The 23957-nt window shown below is 53.5% G+C and overlaps 1 long non-coding RNA gene and 1 other non-coding gene across 2 annotated transcripts; both read right to left on the reverse strand.

Annotated features, from left to right (window-relative positions):
- Positions 1-5045: 5045 nt before the first annotated feature.
- On the reverse strand, positions 5046-22225 carry LOC115640148. Its single transcript, XR_003997820.1, has 6 exons — positions 22215-22225; positions 17301-17305; positions 15245-15254; positions 12439-12441; positions 6767-6773; positions 5046-5281 (listed from the first exon to the last, which is right to left on the reverse strand). It is a non-coding gene; the product is annotated as an uncharacterized LOC115640148 (long non-coding RNA).
- Positions 20908-20979, reverse strand: TRNAA-UGC. The gene has a single exon. It is a non-coding gene; the product is annotated as a tRNA-Ala (tRNA).
- Positions 22226-23957: the final 1732 nt, after the last annotated feature.

The following is a 23957-nucleotide window of genomic DNA, read 5'->3' on the forward strand; positions in this document are numbered from 1 at the left end:
AGGAGCACTCACGGGACGACGATGATGGATACCTGTCCTACTGCACTGCCTGCCGTCCGCAAGGGAAGGGAAGGGGATGCTGCTGTGTAGTGCTGCAGCACCACATCTGCCAGCAGCATCCAGTAGACATACAGTGACATTGAAAAAAGGTGAGAGAGGATTTTTTTCCCTTTGCTTTCATGGGGGCAGGAGGCGGGGGAACGACATATACTCTGAACAACCCGCGACAATGTTTTTGACCCTTCAGGCTTTGGGAACTCAGCCAAGAATTCAAATGGTTTTCGGAGAGTGCGGGAACTGTGGGATAGCTACAATCCTCAGTCGCCCCTCCCTCCATGAGCGTCCATTTCATTCTTTGACTTTCTGGTACGCTTGTCTCAGTTCCTTAAGTTTCAGCACTGCGTTGAGTCCCTATTGTGGCCTCTGTCCATCATAGCCTTGGAGATTTTTTCAAATGTTTTGGTATTTCGTCTTTTGGAACGGAGTTCTGATAAAACAGATTCATCTCCCCATACAGAGATCAGCTTCAGTATTTCCCGAACGGTCCATGCTGGAGCTCTTTTTTGATTCTGGGACTGCATAGTCACCTGTGCTGATCAGCACTCCACACTGGGCAAACAGGAAATGAAATTCAAAAGTTCACGGAGCTTTTCCTATCTACCTGGCCAGTGCATCCGAGTTCAGATTGCTGTCCAGAGCAGTCACAATGGTGCACTGTGGGATAGCGCCCAGAGACCAATACCGTCAAATTGCAGCCACACTAACCGTAATCTGACATGGCAATACTGATTTCAGCACTACTCGTCATCAAGGAGGAGTACAGATACCGGTATTAAGAGCCCTTTATATCAATATAAAGGGCTTCGTTGTGTGGACGGATGCAGGGTTAATGTGATTTAATGCTGCTAAATTGGACATAAACTTGTAGTGTTGACCAGGCCAGAGAGAGCAGCAGGTTTCCCCTATTGTTTCCTGCTTTTGTTTCCTTGACTAGTTTCTCCTCTGCACCAACTTGCTGTATTTGTTTGTGAGTCTGACTAGCTCAGTTGGTAAAACATCAGACTTTTAATTTGAGGGTTCAAGTCCCTGGTCAGGTAATAAACTACTCATTATATCTTAAAAATCTGTCTTTCTGGAGTCTTCTTTGATGTTTTTTCTCTTCAGGATTTTGCCTTTTCTAAGAAGGGCCTTTGTGTGTGGGGGATTGAAGGGGCAACTTCCTGACAGCCCCTCTGTCCTTGCAGGCTGGAGGAATAAAGGCCTCTGGGCATATAGCATGTTCCTCCCCTGCACGCACACACACAAAATATCCCTATGGAATTAGAATCACCTGCTGCCTTCCCCTGTTCTGCTGGATCCCCAAATGAGGATACTCTTCAGCCTAAACCCATGTCCCCTCTTTGCCCAGTGCCCCTCAGTCCCAACCCTCAGTCCCTCCTATGCTCACTGCTCCTCACGCCCAACCAGAGCCTGCTCCTCTTCACCCTTCTCTGCTGTCCCAACCCACAGCCCCCTCCTATTCCCAGTGCCCCTCAATCTCAACCCACAGCTCCCTCCTTCCCCCCAGCAGCAGGTGCTTCAGACCCCCTCAGGAAGATTTTCTTGCAAGGTTTCGTGTATGAGTCTTCATGTGGATTTTACAGTATGTTGGAAATATGTTGGGTTGCTTGCCAAAATGATCACTTTTGGCTGGTGTTGGATTCCCAGTCTCCTTGTTATTGGGACAGGAGAAATAAAGGGTTGTTGTCCTTGTTGTGTGAATCGAGGGCACTAGAACTGTGCTTGGCAGACCCCGATGGAGGGACTCACCCTCAATTCAATAGCACTTGCTAGGCAGGGGACATTGGTTCCAAAGCCAAGTGGGCTGGGGCCTGAGTCCTCATGCTAAAATTTATGTGTTAGACTAACTTTAGGACAGGGTGGCTGTGGAGGGGTGAGTGAGTCCCTAGACAACATAGTGAGTACGGTGCCTTCTTATTTTCCCCCTTTTCCACCCAGGATGGCAGATGAACTCTACAGAGGCACCTCTGGGCTTGCACTGAGTAAGGACAACAGCTGTGAGTGGGGTGCAGAGAGGAGATGGCTCATGTTAAATGACTTTTGGTTGCTGGACTTACGAACCTTAGGGAGAAGGACACTGCCCAGCTTATTTGTGGGTGGGTCTTTTCCTCATGGTTTAGGTTTATGTGTTGGGGCTGCTGACATGACTTCTGCTAACCCTGGGCTTGCATTGCAATGTAGACGTACCCTGAGAGTGCAGCTATACTGAGATAAAATCCCTGTGGCCTGGCTGGCCTGGATGATCTGATTTGGGCTCCTGGGGCTCAGGTTGTGAGGCTAAAAACTGCAGTGTAGACATTTGGGCTCAGACTGGAGCCCAGGCTCGGAGACCCTCACCCCTTGTGGGGTCTCAGAGGCTGGGCTCAAGCCCAAGTGTCTACACTGTAATTTTATTACCCTGCAGCACGAGCCCCACAAGCCTGAATCAGCTGACCCAGGGTTTGAGAATAGTGACTTGGGTGTGCTAATGGCAATGTGGACATAATGCTAGGCTATGTCCACACTGCAATGAAACATCCAGGGCTGCCCCATGCCAGCGCCGGCTCCTGGGGCTTGGGCCGTGGGGTGGTAAATTTGCAGTGTAGACATCTCAGCTCAGGCTCAATACCGGGGTCTGGGACCCCACAAGGTTGGGAGGGAGTTTAGCAAGCAAAAAAGGTAAAATGGCAGTGGAGTATTACCGTGGACTCAGAGGCATTTCTCCATTGTTCTGTCTGCTTTGGGGCAGGGACAATAACACGTCCTGCTGCTTTTGTTGTTTCAAAGGGCGGTTTAGGATTTTCATTCTCAGACACTGGGCACAAAGCAGGACTCAACCCTCAATGCAAATTAAATGAGCTGCCCACAGATTCTGGCAGCCACAATGAGCATTTGGTGCGAGAGCTCAGACCTGCCCCTGTCTCAGAGGGAGGGGGTCATCTGCGAGGGGACTGGACCACTGTCCTATCAGCTCTTATCTCCCAAACTTTCAGTAACTCTATTATCAGTGGCTCTGAGCATAATTTAAACCATAAGAAAAACCACACTGGGCTAGGCCGAAGGCCCATCTAGCTCTGAATCTTGTCTTCTGACAGTAGCCAATACCATGTACCCCAAAAGCCACTCCCCTAGGGACCTGAACCCAGGATCTCCTGCTTACAAGGCAAGTGCTTTAGCCAGCTAAGCCATGGTGCCTGCATGTGGCTAAAACACAGTGTCTGACCACACCTGACTCTCTGCCATCTCCACCAGGACCTGACAAGCTTTGCTTGTGTTTGGATTCTGCAAAGCGGAGGAGCAGATGAGGTTTTCCTTCAAGCTGTGTGTGTGTGTGTGTGTGTAAATCTTTGGCCAGGTCTGCACTACAAAATTATTTCAGCAGAATTATATTGCTCAGGTCTGTGAAAAACTCACAACTCCCCTTCGGTCAGCAACTTGTGGCTGGTGTACACACTGCAATGCCACATCTGGTGACAAAACTGCCCTGTTTTGGTGACAAAATAAAACCACTTCGATGAGAGGCCTAGAGCTTTTTGCAGCAAACTTAAAGGGACAGAGTGCCAGTGTAGATGCTGCCGTTCATTATATAACCATAACTGGCCTCCTCCAGTATCCCATAATGCCCGCCGTGAACTCGCCTGCCCTGCATTCTGCTACAGAGCCATGGGGCCCTCCCCTTTCATAGCTCCAGGAAGTTCGGACAGCTAAGCCTGCTGCTCTGCTCCGGCAGCCAGGAGCAAATCTCTGCCGTGGATGCTGCTCTCTCCCGCCCTGCAAACACAGAGCAGGTGGCAGGAGCTTCCTTACAGTGGGGGCGGTGGGGCATTGGCATCTGAACTGTGACACCCCCATGATACCCCTTCCTTCGAGGAGGCTCTTACCTTCTAAACAGGGACGGCTGTTTTCTAGTAAAATCACTACAAGGGAAGGAGAAAACTCGAAAGAGGTTCCTCCTGGCGCTCACGTCCGTGAACCCAAATACTCTCTCAGTCCTCAAAGAGAGACCTGGAGAAGGAGACTTGCTGAAGCAAAGCCCCAAGGGTCTCTGAGGTTTCCCTGGCCCCTCACCCCTGTCCTGCCTGGCTGATGTCAGCATCTCTCTGTGAGGTCACCACCTCCCCACCACCTTGGACCAATAGTCTGAGGTCCTGCAAAAGGCCTTTGTGATGTCACTGTCACACCCCTCCCTTGCTGTGCCAATGTCCTGCCCCTGGCCAGGCACTTTGGAGGTTTGTGCTACTCCCTGTGGATCACCCCATCCAAGGAGTGTTAGTTCTAGGCAGCAAGCCGGCTAGACAGGAAAACATCAGACGCTGCTCCCAATGCTACACTCTGTTTTTCAGAAATTAGTCAACTTTATGGCCGGAAGAGACCATTAGAGCATCTAATCTGACCCCCTGCATATCACAGGCCTCCTGTATGACACAAGAGCTACTTCGGGGGCAAAAACATTCCAGAAAGGCATCTAGTCTTCATTAAATGACATCAGGAGATGGCGAATCCACCACTTTCCTTGGTAGCTTGTTCCTGTGGTGAATCATCCTCACTGCTGAATTTTTGCGCCCTATTTGTAATATGAATTTCTCTTTTCACTTTTCGGTCTTGTTATGCCTTTCTCTGCTCGATTAAAGAGCCCTTTAATACCCAGTCTTTTCTCTCCCTGAAGGCACTTCAACACTTCAGTGAAGTCACCTTTCAATCTTCTTTTGATAAGCTAAACAGGTTGAGCTCTTTCACTACTCACTAGAAGGCATTTTTCTCCAGCCCTCAGAACATTTGGTGGCTCTTTGCTGCCCCAGCAGAGCAGTTTGCAGGGACCACTGGAGTGGTTCATGGAATGGCTGGTGGAGTGGAGCGGCTCAGACTCCCTGCTTGCAAGAGGGGAAGTATTGCCTCCTAGAGGCACCCAGGGGGGTGGTGTGTAATTGTCCCAGGTCACTGGGTGGGGGCTCGAGCCAGTTTTGTATTGTTTTATTGAAGCAGAACCCCTAGATACTGAACCCAGCCCTTGTTTCTGCCAACTCAGAGGGGCAGAAGAGTTACAGGAATTTATCACACAACCCTCCCTGTTCCCATGGGGAGAATCTAGGGAAGGGGGAGTCATTCCTCACCTGTGTTCCCAGAAGAACTGCTAGGACTCCTTCCTGCCAGCTACTCACTCCTGGATTCACCCTCAGCTCCTGGGATCTTTCTGCTCCAAAGGCTCCAGAGTCCTGGGGTCGGGAGGGCGTCACTGCACAGTCTGAAACACAAGGGAGGTTTCTGGAATTGAAGGAAGGAGCAGAAAATGGAGAGGAAAGAAACAGAGAAAACACCTCATCTCTCTCCCCTCCCCGTCCCAGCAAGAAATGTTACCAAGGACCAGCGTTAGGGGAAATGGTGCCCTGGGTAAAACTTAGACTTTGGCACTTCCCCATCGCCCCTGGACGATCCCCCTCTCCCTTTACCCCCTAGCTCCGGCACTCCCAACGCTTGCGCCTCCTTCACCCCAACTCCTGCCGCCTCCTGTGCCCTAAACCCTACACTGTGTCCCCTTTGCCCTTAACTCCCACACTCCCCTCCTGTGCCACCAGCCACTGCCCCCTCTTGCACCCCTTTCACCTCTAACCCTTGCACCCCCTCCTGTGCCACCAGCCACTGCCATCTCCTGCACCCCCTTCACCCCTAACCCCTGCACCCCTTCCTGTGCCACCAGCCACTGTTCCCTCCTGCACCCCCTTCACGCCTAACCCCTGCACCCCCTCCTGTGCCACCAGCCACTGCCCCTCTCCTGCACCCCCTTCACCCCAACCCCTGCACCCCCTTCCTGTGCCACCAGCCACTGCCCCTCTCTCGCACTCCCTTCACCCCTAACCCCTGCACCCCCTCCTGTGCTACCAGCCATTGCCCCTCTGCTGCACCCCCTTCACCCCTAACCCCTGCACCCCCTCTTGTGCCCCCAGCCATTGCCCCTCTGCTGCACCCCCTTCACCCCTAACCCCTGCACCCCATCCTGTGCTCCCAGCCACTGCCCTTCTCCTGCACCCCCTCCTGTGCCCCCAACCTCTGCCCCTCTCCTGCACACCCTTCGCCCCTAACCACCTCTGCTGCACCCCTTTCACCCCTAACCCCTGCACCCCATCCTGTGCTCCCAGCCACTGCCCTTCTCCTGCACCCCCTTCACCCCTAACCCCTGCACCCCGTCCTGTGCCCCCAACCTCTGCCCCTCTCCTGCACACCCTTCACCCCTAAACCCTGCACTCCCTCCTGTGCCCCCAACCCATGCCCCTATCCTGCACCCCCTTCACCCCTAACCCCGGTGCCCCCTCCTATGCCCCCAACCCCTGCCCCTCTCCTACACCCCCTTCACTCCTAACCCCTGCACCCCCTCCTGTGCCCCCAGCCACTGCCCCTCTCCTGAACCCACCTGCGGACAGTGATCTGTGTGCATGGAGCAGCTAGCATTGCTCCTCCCTGGGATGCTGCTCCTCTGGGTACCCCTAGGGGCTGTGGGGGCAGGGAGGGGGAGAAGTGACATCATCTGAGCTCCCTGCATCCAGGTCACTTTCCTCAGCTGGGCTGCATAAGGGGAGGGCAGAGAGCAGCAGCTTCTGATGATCCCCTCACAGCACAGCCCAGGTGCGGAAAGTGACCAGGACACATGGAGCACATAGTATTGCTCCTCACTCCCCCCCAACCCTCTATGGCCCCATGGAGGAGCATTGGGGCAGGGGAGAACAGTGAGCACCTTTGCACTGCCACACGGTGCCCTTTGACCCCCTGGAGCCCTGGGTGACTACTGGGGGGCCCCGCCCCTAGTGCCGGCCAGTCTCCCCAGCACGAATAGCAGAAGACACAGGGAGACTGGCCCCACACTCTCTCTTTTTTCTTTTCTAATACATTTTAGCTTAGTTAATAAGAATTGGCTATAGCATGTATTTTGGGTAAGATCTAAGTTATAATTTAACCTGGTTATGTGGCTGATCCTTTCGGATCGGAAGAACCTTTTCTTTTATATGATGAAGTAAGATTTTCAGGAATCATCATCATATCTCACAGGTGTGTCTGGACGGAGGCCTGAGGCTGGGTACTTTAAGGGAACTGCGTGGGTTAAACTTCTAAGTAACCAGTGAGGTACTACAGAAGCTGTTTTGTGCTGGCTTGGTAAATCTAAGTATTGAAATCACCAGCAGCGTTTGGGATTTGTCTGCCCTGTTTTGTTTGCAGTTCACCCTGATTGAGTGACCTCAGCTGGCTCCCACAGGCAGCACCGTCACACCTACATCCAGGCTGTAGGGGTCCGAGGGATCCTAGGGGCCTTGGGGTGCACAGATACCTATGTCCAGGCCGTAGGGGTCCCTGGGGGCTTAGAGAGTTTTGGGGGGGGACACAGATACCAATCTCCAGGCTTTAAGGGTCCCAGGGGGGCATAGGAGGTTCGTGGGGGGCACATATTCCTACATCCAGGCTGTAGTTGTACCAGGGGGGCTTAGGGAGTTAGTGGGGGGCATAGATACCTATGTCCAGGCTGGAGGCATACTGGGAGTCTTAGGGGATTTGTGGGGGCCCAAGATACCTATGTCCAGGCTATAGGGGCACCAGGGGGTTTTAGGGGTTTGGGTAGGCACAGATACGTATGTCCAGGCTGTATTGATCCCAGGGGGGATTAGAGGTTTCATGAGGGGCACAGATATCTACGTCCAGATTGTAGATGTCCGAGGTGGGGGGGCATTAGTGGAGTTGTGGGGGTACAAATACCTACATCCAGGCTGTAGGGTTCCTGGGGGGTTAAGGGGTTTCTGAGGGGCGCATATACCTACGTGCACACTGGAGTGTCCTGGGGGGCTTATGGAGTCTATATGGGGTACAGATACCAATGTCCTGGCTGTATAGGTCCCTGGGGGCTTAGGTGTTTGGTTGGGGGCACAGATACCTATGTCCAGGCTGCAGGGGTCCTGGAGGGGCTTAGGGTCTGTCACGGAGTGTGGGGGAGTCCAGCCTTGCACCTCTCTTCCTGGGACACACAGTGACTGTCAGCCAGCCAGTAAAACAGAAGGTTTATTGGACAACAGGAGCGAAGGATACAGCAGAGCTTGGAGGCACAAGCAGGATCCCGCAATCGAGTCCTTCTGGGGGTTGAGGAAACTTAGTTCCCAGTATGGGATTCCCTGAATTCCAACCACCCAGACCAAAACCGAAACTGAACTAACCCAGCAACCTCCAGCCGGCCCCTTCCTGTGTCCAGCTTCCCGGGCAAAGGTGCTGACCCCCTCCCCTCTGCCTAGCTCAGGTTACAGGCTGAGCATGTGTCCGGTCCTAAAGTCACCCCCTGCTCTCCCATCCCCCACACAGACAGTCCCTACTCCATCACAGTAATGCACAGAGCATTTCCCGCATGGAGCAACAGTGACACCACGTGGCCACGCAGGGTAATGCACAGAGGATTAGCTGCATGGAGCAACAGTGACACCGTGTGGCCACGCAGGGTAATGCACAAAGCATCACACCTATGTAGAGGTTGTAGAGATCCCTGGGGGGCTTAGGGGTCGTGGGGGGCACATATAGCGATGTCCAGGCTGGAGGCATTCCAGTGGGGATTAGGGGCTTCATGGGGGACACAAATATCTACATCCGGGCTGGAGAGGTCCCTGGATGGCTTAGGGGGTTGTGGTGAGCACAGATACATACATCCAGGCTGTAGTGGTCCCTGGGGTTTAGGGACTTGGTGAGGGGCACAGAAACCTACATATGGTCTGGAGGGGTCCCTGGGGTACTTAAGGGGTTGTAGTTGCGCAGATACCTACGTCCCAGTTGGAGGGGGACCTGGGGAGCTTAGAGGGTTTGTGTGGCATGCACACACCTACAGCCAGGCTGGTGGGGGCCCTATGGGTCTTAGGACATTTGTGGCGGGCAGAGATAACTAAGTCCAGGCTGGAGAGGTCCTGGGGAGGGCTTAGGAGGTTCCTGGAGGTCACAAATATCTACATCCAGGCTGGAGGTGTTCTGGGGGTATTAGGGAGTTGTGGAGGGGCACAGATACCTATTTCGAGGCTGTAGGGGTCCCGGGGTTGCTTTGGGGCATTTGGGGGTACAGATACCTACGTCCATGCTTTAGGGGTTGCTGGGAGGATCAGTGGGTTCGTGAGGGTGCACAGATACCTACGTCCAGGCTATAGGGATCTTGGGGGGGCTTAGGGTTTTGTGGGGGGCACAGATACCTTCATCCAGGCAAGAGGGGTCCTGGGGGCCTTAGGGGGTTCGTGTTGGGCACAGATACCTGCGTCTAGGCTGGAGAGGTTCCGGGGGCTTAGGGGGGTTGTGGGGAGCTCAGATAACTATGTCAAGGCTGGAGGGGTCCCATCGTGGCCTAGGGGGTTTGGGGGGGCACAGATACCTGCATCTAGGCTGGAGGGGTTTTGGGGGTCTTAGGAGGGTTGTGGGGGCACAGATACCTATGTCCATGCTGGAGGGGTCCTGTCATGGCTTAGGGGATTCATGGGGTCAGAGATACCTACGTCTAGGCTGGAGGGGTTCTGGGGGGGATTAGGTGTGTTGAGGGGAAGAGATAAGTACGTCCCGATTGTTGGGGCCCTGGGTAGCTTAGGCAGTTTATGGAAGTCTCAGATACAAACATCCATGCTGTAGGGGTCCCGAAGGTCTTTCTGGGGCTCTGGGGGTCACAGAAAGCTACCTACAGCCTGGAGGAGTCCTGTGGGTCTTAGCGGGTGTGGGGGGCATACAGATGCCTACGTCTGGGCTTGTGGGTACCCTGGGGGGCTTAGAGGTTTGTGGGGAGCACAGATACCTTTATCCAGACTAGATAGGTCCCAGTGGGATTGGGGGCTGTGGGGGTCACAGATACCTATGTAAGCTGAAGTAGGATGAACTCTACCCTGACATCTGGTGGTGAATTATGGTGAGTATGGAAAAGAATTTCAGGGGCTGATTGTGTTTGCATAGACACACCCACCCTGCCTGACACGGCCACGTCAGCCTGGGATGGTTGCTTTGGCAGCTGTGGTATCCCCAGTTTATTTTTTGTTGGGGCGTGAGATGTGGAGTGTTGTCACCCTGAGTGTGTGGATGAGGAACTGTGAAACTGCTTTGAGACAGGGATTCTCACCATCAATTGAGTGGCACTCGCTAGACAAGGGAGTGGGCTCCTTGGATGACCCAGAAACACTAATTACACTTTTTTTTGTCTCTTAACAGTTGAATAGGAGAGGTGTTTTTTTATTTTCTTAAGAATTGAAGTTCCAGGTTCCTGACCTGAAATTGCTAAAGAGCTGTGCCAGCTAGGGGAGAAGTCTGAAGATATATTGTGGAGCAGAATAACTGATGAAGAGAAGTAGTTTGTGGGATGGTTGCAGTGGCCTATGGAGTGAGGTGAGCAGAACACTTTTTGGGGACAGCTGGAGCAGATCACAGGTCGGCTGGAGGAGCAGAGCAGCTGGTGGACTGAGGTGGGCAGTTTGTGGGGAAGGCAGAAGCAGAATCCCATGGAGAGGCGGGGCAGTCGGCAGTGGACCATTAAGGTGCCCCTTTCTACCCAGGCTAGCAGGGGGAAAAGCCCTGCAGATAGACTCTTGAACTCTGGGGCTGCGGGACTGTGGATGATTTTGGGGTTGCTGGACTCTTGAAACATTTGAGGTATTGGACTTTGGAGTCTTGGGGTGATTTGGGGATTGCTGGACTCATGAGCCCAGGGAAAAGGACACGGCCTAGTTGAGGTGTTTTCCCAATTTAATGCTATGTTGTCTATCTCATGTTATTAAACATTTTCTGCTACACCCAGACTCTGTGCTTGCGAGAGGGGAAGTATTGTCTCTTTGAGGCACCTAGGGGTGCGTATGTAAAATTTTCCCATGTCACTGGGTGAGGGCTCGAGCTGGTTTGCATTACGTTGTAGGGAAGGGACCCCTATGTATTGAACCCAGTCCTTACTGCTATCAATTCAGTCTGGCAGAAGGGTTCCACCTACGTCCAGGCTGTAGGGGTCCCTGGGGGGCTCAGGGGTTTGGTGGGGGGCACAGATACCTACGTCCAGGCTACAGGGGTCCTGGAGGAGCTTAGGGGGTGTCACAGAGTGTGGTGGAATCCGGCCCTGCACCCCTCTTCCTGGGACACACAGTGACTCAGCCAGCCAGTAAAACAGAACGTTTTTTTGGCCAACAGGAACAAAAGATACAGCAGAGCTTTTGGGCACAACCAGGGCCCCTCAATCGAGTCCTTCTGGGGGTTCAGGAAGCTTAGTTCCCAGTTTGGGATTCCCTGAATTCCAACTACCCAGCTCCAAACCAAAACTGAACTAACTCCATCCAGCCGGCCCCTTCCTGTGTCCAGCTTCCCGGGCAAAGGTGCTGACCCCCTCCCCACTGCCTAGCTTGAGTTACAGGCTTAGGTCCTGTCCCTCACCTAAAGTCACCCCCTGCTCTCCCATCCCCCGCACAGACAGTCCCTACTCCATCACAGTAATGCCCAGAGCATTTCCCGCATGGAGCAACAGTGACACCGTGTGGCCATGCAGGGTAATGCACAGAGCATCACACTACGTAGAGGCTGTAGAGATCCCTGGGGGCTTAGGGGTCATGGGAGGTACAGATAGCTACGTCCAGGCTGGACGCATTCCGGGGGGCTTAAGGAGGTTCGTAGCATCACAGATACCTACGTCCAGGCTGTAGGAGTCCCAGGGGGGCTGTGGGGGTACAGATACCTATATCAAGGCTGGAGGGGTCCTGTGGGGTATAGGGGGTTTGTGGGGGGCACAGATACCTAGGTCCAGGCTGTCGGTGTCCTGGGGAGATTAGGTGGTTCACTGGGGGCTCAGATACATCCAGGCTGGATGTGTCCCGAGGAGCTTAGGGGGTTCGTGGGGTGCTGAAACACCTGTGTCCAGGCTGTAGGGATCCCTGGGGGCTTAGGGGGTTCGTGGGAGTCACAGATAGGTACGTCCAGGTTGAAGAGGTCGCTGGGGAGTTTTGGGGGCGTTGTGGGAGCACAGATACCTATGTCCAGGCTAAAGGGGTAATAGGGGTACTTAGGGGATCAGGGAAGACACAGATACCTAGTCCAGGGTTTAGGGGTCCCGAGGGGATTGGGGGTTGAGGGGGGAACAGATACCTACGTCCTAGCTGCAGGGGTTCTGGGTGGTTTAGGAGGTTCGTTGGAGTCACAGATACCTACGTCCAGGCTGTAGGGGTTCCTGGGGCGTTAGGGGGTTTCTGGGGGTCACAGATACCTACATGCAGACTGGAGGGGTCCTGGAGGGCTTAGGAGATTTATCAGGGGCACAGATACCAACGTCCTGGCTGTAAAGGTCCCTGGGGAGCTTTACGGGTTTGTGGGGGGCACAGATACATACGTCCAGGCTGTAGGGGTTCCCGTGGCGATTAGGGGTTTATGGGGGGCACGGATACCAACGTCCTGGCTGTAGATGTTCCTGGGGCGCATAGATCGGCTGTGGTCGCACTTAACCCTACATCCAGACTGTCAGGGTCCCGTGGGGGATTAGGGGGTTCGTGGGGAGCTCAGATACCTATGTCCAGGTTGGAGATGTCCTGAGAAGGATTAGGGAGTTTCTGGGGTGCACAAATACCTATCTCCAGGCTGTAGGGGTCCCTGTTGGCCTTAAGGGTTTGTGGGGGGCAGAGATAACTATCTCCCATCTTTAGGGGTCGCTGGGGAGGCTTAGATGGTTTGTGGCGGGGGGCAAATACCTACGTCCAGGCTGGAGAGGTCCCTGGGGGGCTTATAGGGTTCGTGGGTGGCACAGATACCTATGTCCAGGCTAGAGGGGTGGCTGGGGGGAGGTTGTGGGAGCACAGATACCTAACTTCAGGCTATAGGGGTCCCAGGGGTGCTTAGGGGTTGGAGCGGGCACAGATACCTACGTCCAGGCTGTAGAGGTCCCGAGGGGATTGGGGGTTCTGGGGGGCAGAGATACCTACGTCCAAACTGGAGGTCTCCCTGGGGGTTTAGTGCATTTGTGGGGGTCTCAGATACCTACGTCCAGGCTGTAGGGGTCCTGGGGGGCCTTAGAGGATCGTGGGGGGGCACAGATACATAACTTCAGGCTATAGGGGTCCCAGGGGTGCTTAGGAGGTGGGAGGAACAGATACCTATGTCCAGCCTGTAGGGGTCCTTTCGGGGGCTTAGGGGGTTGTGGGGGTAAAGCTACCTACATCCTGGCTGAAGGAGTCCTCAGGGGGTTCGTGTGGGTCAGAGATACCTACGTCCAGGCTGTAGGGGTCTTGGGGGGCTTAGGGGGTTTCTGGAGGTCACAGATACCTCCGTGCAGACTAGACAGGTCCCGGGGGGATTAGGAGGTTTATGGGGTGCACAGATGACAACTTCCAGGCTGTACAGGTCCCTGGGGGGCTTAGGGGGTTGTGGGGGGCACAGATATCTATCTCAAGGCTGGAGGGGTCCCTGGAGGGCTTAGCGGTTCATGGGGGCACAGATACCTACGTCCAGCTGAGCTTTTCCCTGGGGGCAGCCTGAGCGCAGCTGCCATCAGCTGTTTGCTGGGCAGGCTCTGCTGAACTGCTCCCCTCTCCCTGCTCCTGCGGGGGCTGAGTGAGTCCCCCCACCAACAACCGCAGGGGTCGGAGTGGGCGGGGGGTGTGGGTCCAGCAGCAGCACAGCCCGCCCTGCTCCCTGGGGCTTCCCCCCACCTCTCAGGCTGATGACTCTGCCCTGGCCTCCGCGTGAACCACTGCTCCCTGCCTGCCAGGTTCGGCTCCGGCCACAGCAACATCGGGTGCCCCAGGGAGCCCAGCTAGGCTGGGGCTGGGGGCAGTGGGAGGCTGGGGGGAGGAGAAGCTCCGATACCGGCAGGAGGTGGGGGGGAGGAGAGGAGAGGAAGCGAGCTGGAGTGGGGGAGGAGAAGCCCCGGGCCCCTGCAGGAGCTGCATTGGGGTGGAGAAGCGCCAAGCTGGGGCAGAGGAGGAGAAGCCAGACTGGGTTGGGAGGTGGGGGGAGAAGCCCAGATGCCAGCAGGAGCTGCACTAGGGGATGGTGAAGGGGGAGAGGAGCCACCCTGGGGCAGGGAGGAGAAGCCCTGGACCCTGGCAGAAGATGTGGGGCTGAAGTCCCTGGCTCCGGAGCCCCAGCCCCACCTTAGTGGCAAAAGGGTCAGGGCTTCAGCCTTGCAACCACTCTGTGTGGAGCTGGCCTGAGCCCCTCACGCTGCCATCCCCCCTGTGGAGCTGGCTCTCACTCTCCAGCTGTGGAGAAATACAGCCCCAATCTCCCCATGTTGGGATCTCCATTTCCCCCACCGTCACTCAGCCATGAATGGATTTAACCCAGGAGGCAGGATCAGCATTGGCCCCATTTGGCAGGTGGGCTCTAGGGCACAAAGAGGTGCAGTGACTTTCCCAAGGCTAAGCAGGGAGTCTGTGGCAGAGCAGAGACTCAAACCCAGAACACCTGAGCCTGAGTCCTGTGCCTTAACCACAAGGCAACCTTCCCACCGAAGGAGAAGGAACCTCCTCTGCCACTTTGAGAGTGTGGGTGGGAGCAGCCACGAGACAGAGCTGCCAGGAGGTGGGGGGGTTGGATAGTTGGGGAGGTGATTAGTGGGTTTGGGGGTCTCTGGAGGGGGAGGTCATGGGACAAGGAGCAGGGGGGTTGGATGGGTTGAGGGCTCGGGGGGTGCCTGTCGGGGGGTGGAGTAGAGTTGGGGCAGGCAGGGAGCAGAGGGAGTTGGATGGGTCGGGAGTTCTGGGGGGTCCTGTCAGGGGGCAGGGAGCGGTTGGATAGGAGTGGGAGTTCCGGGGGTCTATCTGGGGGCAGGGGTGTGGATAAGAGTCAGGGGGACAGGTAGGGGGCAGGGTCCTAGGGAGGCAGTTACCGGAGGGGGGGTCTCAGGAGGGGGACCAAACCCTGGGATAGGGTTTTGCAGCAAGACAAGATAGCACAGTAGCCAATGGTTAACAGGTTACATAATGTCTCCACCCTTGGTCTCAAGTTAGTAAGTTAACATTTCATTAACACTTTGATAAAATGTTATTAGTATAAAATATATATATTGAATTCTGATTTGGGGTCCATAGGAATGGAGCAACTCCTTTGATTGTCCAACAGGTACATTCCTAGGGGTTAAAGCAAAGAAACAGTGAAAGTATATGGCAATAAAGATTGTTTTCTGTGTGTCTGAAGGCAGGCATTGGTCCTTGGGAAGGGAGGTGAAAGGATGCCATATCTTATACTGACATGTGCCAACTTTTCATAAACTCAAGGTTGGATCTGTGGGAAGAACGTCTCCCTACAGAAGAGACTGACACAATAGGAACAGGGATTCTTTGTTCAATCTGCAACTCTGAATAAGACACAATGATTTAGTTCTTAGCTCCAACACCTGGCAATTTGCTGATCAAGCCTATCTTAGCAAACAAGGCTTTCTGTTAACCCAGCTTTCTTTTAGCTGGTCACTATTTGCTAGGCTTCTCGTCCCTTGACCCTACTCTGGACTTTGGTCTGGAAAAGAGCTGGCACAATCCATAGACCAGGTTGTTATACAAAATGCACATGAATTTTAACCCTTCACGTACAGTAATGGCAAAGTTCTTGGTTCAGGCTTGTAGCAGTGATGGAATAAACTGCAGGTTCAAATCAAGTCTCTGGAGTCCATCCACAGCTGAGATGGGTCATTCAGTCCTTTGTATAGAAATTCAGTTTGTAGCAATGTCCCTCCAGAGGTATGAAGCAGGATTGAAGACAAGATGGAGACGAGGCATCAGCCTTTTATAGTCTCTTGCCATGTGGTCTTTGCTTTCTTTGTCCCAAGGACACTCTATCCAGCACTTGGCATAGAAAAACCTTAGAGTTCTGTCCATAGGCAGGTCCCTGCATACCTTGCTGAGTCACAAGGCGTATCTGCCTTCTCTCAATGGGTCGATTGTATAGCTGATGGTCCTTAATGGGCCATCAGGCAGGATAGGCAGAACTGACACCAACTTGTCTGGCTGGGGTGTTCCCCGGAAGCAGAGCACAAGTTTGAAATAGGGACAGCAAAGAGCCAATATTCATGACGTCAACTACAAAAATGATACACATCTAGAGATAGCATCATTATAATCAACCAATCAGAACCTCTCCATAGACCCCTTACACAACAACCTTTCTACAATTTTGGTTGCAAATATAGAACCGTGGCTGCAACAGTGATCTATACAGTTACAGATTATGTCAATAACGTCACAGGAGGTGACACGGCGTCAGTGAGACTGATACTGGAATGCTGCCTCCAGTTTTGGTGTCCTCATTTGAAACAGATGTTGTGAAATTGGAGCTGAAGGAGCAAAGAGCCACCAAATGTTCTGAGGGCTGGAGAAAAATGCCTTCTAGTGAGCTATTGAAAGAGCTCAACCTTTTTAGCTTCTCAAAAGAAGATTGAAAGGTGATTTCATTGAAGTGTTGAAGTGCCTTAATGGAGAAAAAAGATTGGGTGTTAAAGGGCTCTTTAATCGAGCAGAGAAAGACATAACAAGACCCAATGATTGGAAGGTGAAAAGAGACAAATTCATGTTACAACTAAGCCCCAAATAATCAACAGTGAGGATGATTCACCACAGGAACAAGCTACCAAGGAAAGTGGTGGATTCAGCATCTCCTGATGTCATTCAATGAAGACTAGATGCCTTTCTGGAATGTGTAAGCCCCAAAAGTAGCTATTGTGTCATACAGGAGGTCTGTGATATGCAGGGGGTCAGATCAGATGCTCTAATGGTCTCTTCTGGCCATAAAGTCGACTAATTTCTGAAAAACTGAGTGTAGCATTGGGAGCAGCGTCTGATGTTTTCCTGTCTAGCCGGCTTGCTTCCTAGAACGAACGCTCCTTGAGTGGGGTGATCCACAGGGAGTAGCTCAAACCTCCAAAGTGCCTGGCCAGGGGCAGGACATTGGCACAGGAAGGGAGGGGTGTGGCAGTGACATCACAAAGGCCTTTTGCAGGACCTCAGACTATTGGTCCAAGGTGGTGGGGAGGTGGTGACCTCACAGAGAGATGCTGACATCAGCCAGGCAGGACAGGGGCGAGGGACCAGGGAAACCTCAGAGACCCCTGTGGCTTTGCTTCAGCAAGTCTCCTTCTCCAGGTCTCTCTTTGAGGACTGAGAGAGTATTCGGGTTCATGGACGTGAGCGCCAGGAGGAACCTCTTTCGAGTTTTCTCCTTCCCTTTTAGTGATTTTACTAGAAAACAGCCGTCCCTGTTTAGATGGTAAGAAACCTGTTCAGTCTGATCCATCTGGTGACAGTTGAATTCTAGGCATGGAAAACACGAGCTTAAGGAGGCAGAATTTTATTCCACACCTGGGATTTTGTCCCTTAGAATCACTGGGGACATTAGGATTTGTCCTTTTTGTTTCACCTTTTCCTTCCTTCATCCCTCCCTCCCTCCTTTCTCTTCGTCTCTTGCTTTTCTTCTTTCTCCTGTTCCCCTCCCAACAGCAGGAGAGGGAGGTGTGTGTGTGTGTGTTGTGGGGCAGTGCTCTGCAGCTCTCACTCTGGAAGGTCCCCACCCAAAAATGTGAGGCTGAACTAGGGCTCGGGCAGTGATCCCCACCAGTGACCTGGGCCACCCTTTGGGCTCTCTGGTGAGAACCCTCAGCCTCCCGTCCTCCGTCTCTACCCTGATTGGCTGAGCAGGGGCTTATTAACAGGGAGGAGACTCAGCTCCTTGTTGTTCTCTTTTAAGACCAAGGAAATAAGTCAGAACCAGTTCTGTGTTTGATGAGTTTTGCTGCTTCTCGGCATTAATTATCTCTGAGCAGTTCATGATTCTCTCTAACATTGCAGTTCTCCTCAAATACTTGCTGAATAATTACTGTCACTGTTGTTGGTCTGGAGCTCATCTGAGAGCACTTGATTCAGGTCATTCAATGTCTGAAATTCAAGATCCGATGGTTAGTTTGAAAATCAGGGCTCTGGGGGCCTATTCCCAACTCTGCCTCTGACTGGCTGTGTGACCTAAGACAAGTCAATTCTCCTTTCTCAGCCTTAGCTTCTCCCTCTTTCAAGTAGGGATAATAATGATCCGCTCCTACCTACCTCACGGTGCATGGAGGCAGGGCTGGCTCTAGGTCTTTTGCAGCCCCAAGCAAAACAAATTTTGGCTGCCCCCACCCCAGCCCTGGCCCCCCCCCACACTCCCCTGCTGCCCAAGCCCTGGGCTCCGCCCCCCACCTGCACCCCCTGGCACTCCAACTCTGGGCCTCCTCCCAACCGCATCCCCCTGCCATCCCAGCCCTGGGCTCTCCCCTCCACACCCCGTGCTGCCCCAGCTCTGGGCTCTCCCCTCCCCACCCACCAGTGCTCCCCCACCCACACACCCCCTGCCGTCCCAGCCCAGCCTGACTGGCTGTGTGACCTGAGACAAGTCAATTCTCTTTTTCAGCCTGAGCTTCTTCATCTTTCAAGAAGGGATAATAATGATCTACTCCTACCTACCTCACAGTGGGTGGAGGATGGGGATCCATTGGAGAGTGTCACTAGGAGTAGGGCATAATATGAGGTGTCCTATCACGTTTACTCAGAGGAGATTAGCACATAATAGAATAGCTGAAACAGTCTATTTTATTTGTTTTTTTATTTTGAAATTGGTAAAAGCAGCAACGACTTAGCTCAGACTGAAGCATCTGATCTAATGTTCGAGCTTTAAGTGTCTCCTCTTTGCATGTGATGAGACAATTTAACACACTGTGACAAGCAGGAGATGCTTTTGTTTTGCAACAAAATACTTTTGCAAAGAACTTTCATCCCGCTTGTTATGATTTTGAGAAACAAACCGGTCTAGTCTGAATGAAATTTCCCCACCATCTCGATTCCTGGGCTCTATCCCTACCTCTAGAGGAGAGGGGGACGGTTTGTCCCTTAGAACAGGAGTCAGGACCAGTGGCTTCTCTTTCTGGCTCTGCCACCACCTTTCTGTGTATGCCTTTGGGTAGGTCACTTCCCTTCTCTGTATCTCAGGCTCCTCCCCATCTGTCCAATGGGAACAGGGACAGTTCTCAAACTCTGGGCAGTTGTGAACCTGAGTGAGATAAGGGGCATTAAAGCCCTGTGTGAAGGAGAAAGGGGAGTTTCACAGTGTTTAGCACCAAGGAATTCTAAAGTTTGCTAAAGTGTCTTGTTTGCGGAAACAAGAAATGGTCGGGGCCTAACTTTTTTAAAGCCCATTCAGGGATGTGAGTCCCTGTCTTTTAGGTACCTGGGGTTCTTGGCCAGCAGGAGAGAAGAGGTTCCTGCCTCCATTTTTGGGGCCTAAACAAACCAGGTGTTGTGCCCCAGTTCTCGTCTGAAATCCCTGAAAAAGAACATCTTCCCATCCATGAACAAGACAGGACCTAACATGCTAGTTATATTTTAATAAGACAAAAGCCTCCTCAAACCCAGTGTCACAATAACTGGAATGATTTTGCCTTGATATTTTACCGGCCGCAGACACAAAGCGAGTCAAATTACAGTTTCTGTTCGGAGTCAGTGCACACACAAGAATTCGGAGGCTTTTCATTCCTTAGGTTCTGCTGCCATTTCATTTCTGTCCTCTTCCAAGATTTATCATTGTGCAAAGCAATGTTTGGCCTTGGGAGTGTCCCCTCTGGTCCTGCCTGCCGCCTATGGGCAATTTAAAAGGGCCCAGAGATCCCTGCCACCACCACCACCAGCACAAGGGGGCTAAGGCAGTTTTCTGCTCGCCCTCGCTCCGTGTGGCACGCCACCCCCGGAAGCAGCTGGCACGTCACTGCAGCCCCTGGGGTGTGGGGGGGTCTCCCCGAGTGCCAACTCTGCCTACTGTGGCAATGGGAGCTGTGGGGTGGAGTCTTCTGGCAGCGGTGCACAGAGACACTCCCAGCCCTCCTGCTTAGAGGCTGCTTCCAGAGAGGGGTGCGCATTGCTTTTGTGAAATGCCCGAGGTAAATGCTGCACCCCTCACCCTCTCCTGCACCCCTCACACCCTGCTCCAACTCAAACCCCATATCCGCACCCAAACTCCCTCCAAGACCCTGCCCACCACACCCACTCCTGCACCCCAACCCTCTGACTACGCCCAGACCCTGCACCCAAAGTCTTTCCCAGAGCGCAACCCCTCTCCCTCCCACACCCAAACTCCCTCCCAGAGCCTGACACAGATGTGGGGTGGGACAGGACTTGGTCCCATTCTGGGAACCACCAAAAATTATACAAACCTGCCACCTCTGTCCAGCCCAACCTTCTGCTGATGCACCTCAGCCCACACCCGTGCAGGGTTTGAAGCTTTCATTGTTTAAATGCCAGGACACTGAGGGATTTCAGCTCCCCTTTGCCCAGAGGGAACCTTCACCCCACTCCCAACCAGGTTCTTGTCCACGGGATCACTGTAGGGGGGCTGGGTCCCTCTGGGTCTTTTTTCTCTCTAGGACAGGCCAGGGTGCAATAACTGGGGCATCTGAGCACCCAGGACCTTCTGTGGGGCTGCCATTTCCCTTCCCCTTCTGTGGTCCCATCTGTCACTGACTCCAGCCTTTTTTCTATCCATCGTCAGCACCATCCCAAGCCAGCTGCACCCGCCTCAAAAAGTCAGTGTCCCCTGATGGGTGTAAATCACTGACCTCTCTCCTCTCTGAGCACTGACAGCCCCTCTGTTTCCTTGCCTCTCGGGCTGTGCAGATGGGACCTTTCCCTCCAGTGCTGGAGGATTCGCCCTTCTCATCTACCATTGTCCCAAGCAGCACAGCGGGTGAGAATCTTAAACATACTGAGGTGACTTAGGAGCAGAAACTCCCCCAGGACCTTCCATGCAATTTTCCCTTGCCCCTCAGTGAGCAGGATTGAAGCTCAGGCATGGAGCCTGGTGGGCCACATCCCCTCTGGGCATGAGCAAAGCAGCAGGGTGAAAAAAAGAGCCTGGAGATGCTGGGGATTGAACCCAGGACCTCATACATGCAAAGCATGTGCTTTACCACTGAGCTACACCTCCACCTTGGGCAGGTCCCTGCTCTGAGGGTCAAACCTGCTGTCCTGGAGGTTGGTGGCTCATGGGGACACTTTGCAGCAGGGCAAGATTCTACACAGCAGAGGAGGCAAGAGAGAGTGCATGCCCTGGACCCAGGGTGCAGCGATACAAGACTCAGCCCTCATACTGCATTGGCTGGGTGCAGGGGTGAAAGTAACTTACAGGACTTACTGGTACTGTGGGAGTCCTGAGGGGGCGTGGCATCATCCAGAAGAGGCGTGGCCTCTCAAGAGTTAAAGGCCCTGGGGCACCAGCTGTGGCTGGGAGACCCAGAGCCTTTAAATCAACCAGGGGCTCCTAGCTGAAGAGGTCGCTGGGAGCCCCCCGGGGCTCATGGGGCAAATTAAAGGGCCTGGGCCTCCGGCCACCAGGAGAACCCCGAGCTTTGCGGGGCTGGGGCAGGGATTTAAAGGGCCCAGAGCTCCTGCCACTGAGGGGAGCAACGAGACCTTTAAATCCCAGCCCCAGCCCGGTCACCAGAGCCGCGGCCGGGATTCAAAGGACTCTGGGCTGCCTGCAGGGGCTGGGAGCTCTGAGCCCTTTAAATCTCAGCTGCAGCTGGGATTTAAAGGGCTCTGGGCTGCCCGCAGCCGCGGGGAGCTCTGAGCCCTTTCAATCCCGGCCCCAGCCCGGCCGCCAGAGCCCTGGCCATGGGCAGTCCAGAGCCCTTTCAATCCCCGCCGTGGACGCCGGTGCGGTCCAACACGGCGTACTGGCTCTTGCTGGTACGCCATAGCAGACTGGACCGGCTTACTTTCACCTCTGGGTGGGTGGGTGGTGCTGCAATCCCCTGCTAGAAAGTAATGGTGGTGGGGGACTCTGTGAGCAGCTCAACACCCAACCCTGGTGGCAGACGCAGTGTGGGGGACTCCAGGTGTTTCTAGGATCCACGATTTCCACCTGCCTGTAAAATCCAGCTTTCCCCAGCACATTCACTGCAGTGCAATTGGGTCAGTGTTTCCATGGCTGCACAGCAAAGAATCGCTCCCAGTTTCCTCTCTATCTGCAGCAGGATTAGTCTGTGTCGGTGGTTAATGAGGTGGATCTTGTAGTTTGTTATTCATTCCCCACCTTGATAATTCAGACAGTCCCTTTCCTACTCAAATCCCCAGCACCTCAGTGACCCTGGTAGCAGGGGTTGGGTTTTCCCTGAGGGCCTGAGATTTTCAGGGGTCTTTTTCCCTTCAGCTGGAGTGAACTCAGCTTTTCCCCATCCCAGACATTCCATGAAATGACAACAGCAGCATAAAGAAAGAGGGGAGGGAACATCTCATGGCCAGGGCTGGATGTGCCCAGGGCCCACCTGCTTGGCCATTGTTTCCATGGAATTTGGCCACCTGCTTTGCACAAGGGACAGAGAAAGATCTTGCTGTTCCTGTGTCTGTGCAAAGAAAATTGTGCTTCTGTATGAAAGAGAGGTGGGAAATGGCCCCATGATGGGACAATATCCTCAGGATTTAGACCTAAGGACTCAGGTTGAGAACTGATTTAACTCCACTCATCTGGGATTTAACAAATTCCCTTCCACGGAGACACTGGGAACTTGTGACCTTGATCCAGACTCTGCAGCTTCAGGCTGCTTTAACTCCTGGTAAAAACCTGAACTTGATTCCAAGAAGGGAGAGAGGAGAAGCCTGAAGTTGCCTTTGGTCCAAGGCTGGGATCTCCTGGATGGGTAGAAACGTCCTTCCCTGCTACCAGGGGACAGCAGCTACTGGAGACATAGCAGAGCTCAGAGGAAGGGGGATTGTTGAATGCACTTTATGCGCACAGGGCCCCACTAACTCTAAATCCCCCACTCTAGCAGGAACTTAGAAAGTCAGACCTCGGTCAATGGCAGGACTGGGCTTTGAAAAAGAGATTCGTTTTTCCTCCCCGTCATGAGAAAGAAAGTAAGAGCTGGCAGCTCTGGTGCAGAAAACCACTTTTTCCTCTAGCTGCGGAGCTTCCAACCAGGTGCAGACGACTGGTGTCTCCTGAAGGGGGGGGGCACAATGTCAAGGTTCAGCCCCATCCCCTTGCAATCAACAGCCCCCCCAGCTGTGAACAGTGCAGGGAGAGGAAGCAGCAAAGACAGCCTCTCTCCACTCACCCCTGCAGCAGCTGCTGTACAGGGAAGGGGCCTGGCAGCACCACATGATGTAGCAGGCGATAGCTAACCCAGGTGCGGCACATGACCCCACACACGCCCTCTGCTAGTGTTGCCTCTGAAATTAGGAACACTGGTGAGTTCAGGGCACAGCTGCACACCCAGAAGAAAGCCCAGCATGACACGCCCAGGGTGAAGGGGGTGCTAACGCCTGGCATCAAACCAGAAACCTTTAGATCTTCAATCCAATGCACTCCCAGCTGAGCTACTTTGGCAAGGACCAGGCCCACCACGAAGGCTTAATACATGAGCTGCAGCACATGCTGGAAAGATTTAAATCTGGATGTCACAAAGCAGGAGCCAAGCAGTGGACTTGGCCTGGAGGGGCAGGCTGGGGTTTCCTATATCCCATTCACTCAAGCCAGCACCTGCCCCCTCACAAGCTGTCACTGGCACCCCCAGGTCGGCAAGAAAGGAGCAGCGGTTCTCACTGGAACAACCTCACCCACAGCTCGCAGGCTCCTCCCAAGCCTAAAAGGGAAAACCATCTTGCCAGAAAGCAGCTGACTAGGACTCATCATTCTCAATAGAACATCTCTCCAGTCAGCAATGGCAAATGCAAGATGGACATCGCTTGCTATTTTAGCACTTGGAAATGTCATCAACTAGTCTCTGGATCTCTCGAATGCTGCGCTTCAGCTCATGGGGGAAAGGCGAGAGAAGCGACCTTTCAGCTAAAGGCCTGGGGTTAACATCCTAACGCTGTCTCCTACTGTAACACTACTTAATACTGGCCAGCCCTGTGCTGGTGACAGTTCCATTGCTAGGTGTTAGTACATTTCAGTTACTGTCG

The sequence above is a fragment of the Gopherus evgoodei genome, unplaced genomic scaffold (genome assembly GCF_007399415.2).
Source record: "Gopherus evgoodei ecotype Sinaloan lineage unplaced genomic scaffold, rGopEvg1_v1.p scaffold_215_arrow_ctg1, whole genome shotgun sequence".
NCBI classification, from domain to species: domain Eukaryota; kingdom Metazoa; phylum Chordata; order Testudines; family Testudinidae; genus Gopherus; species Gopherus evgoodei.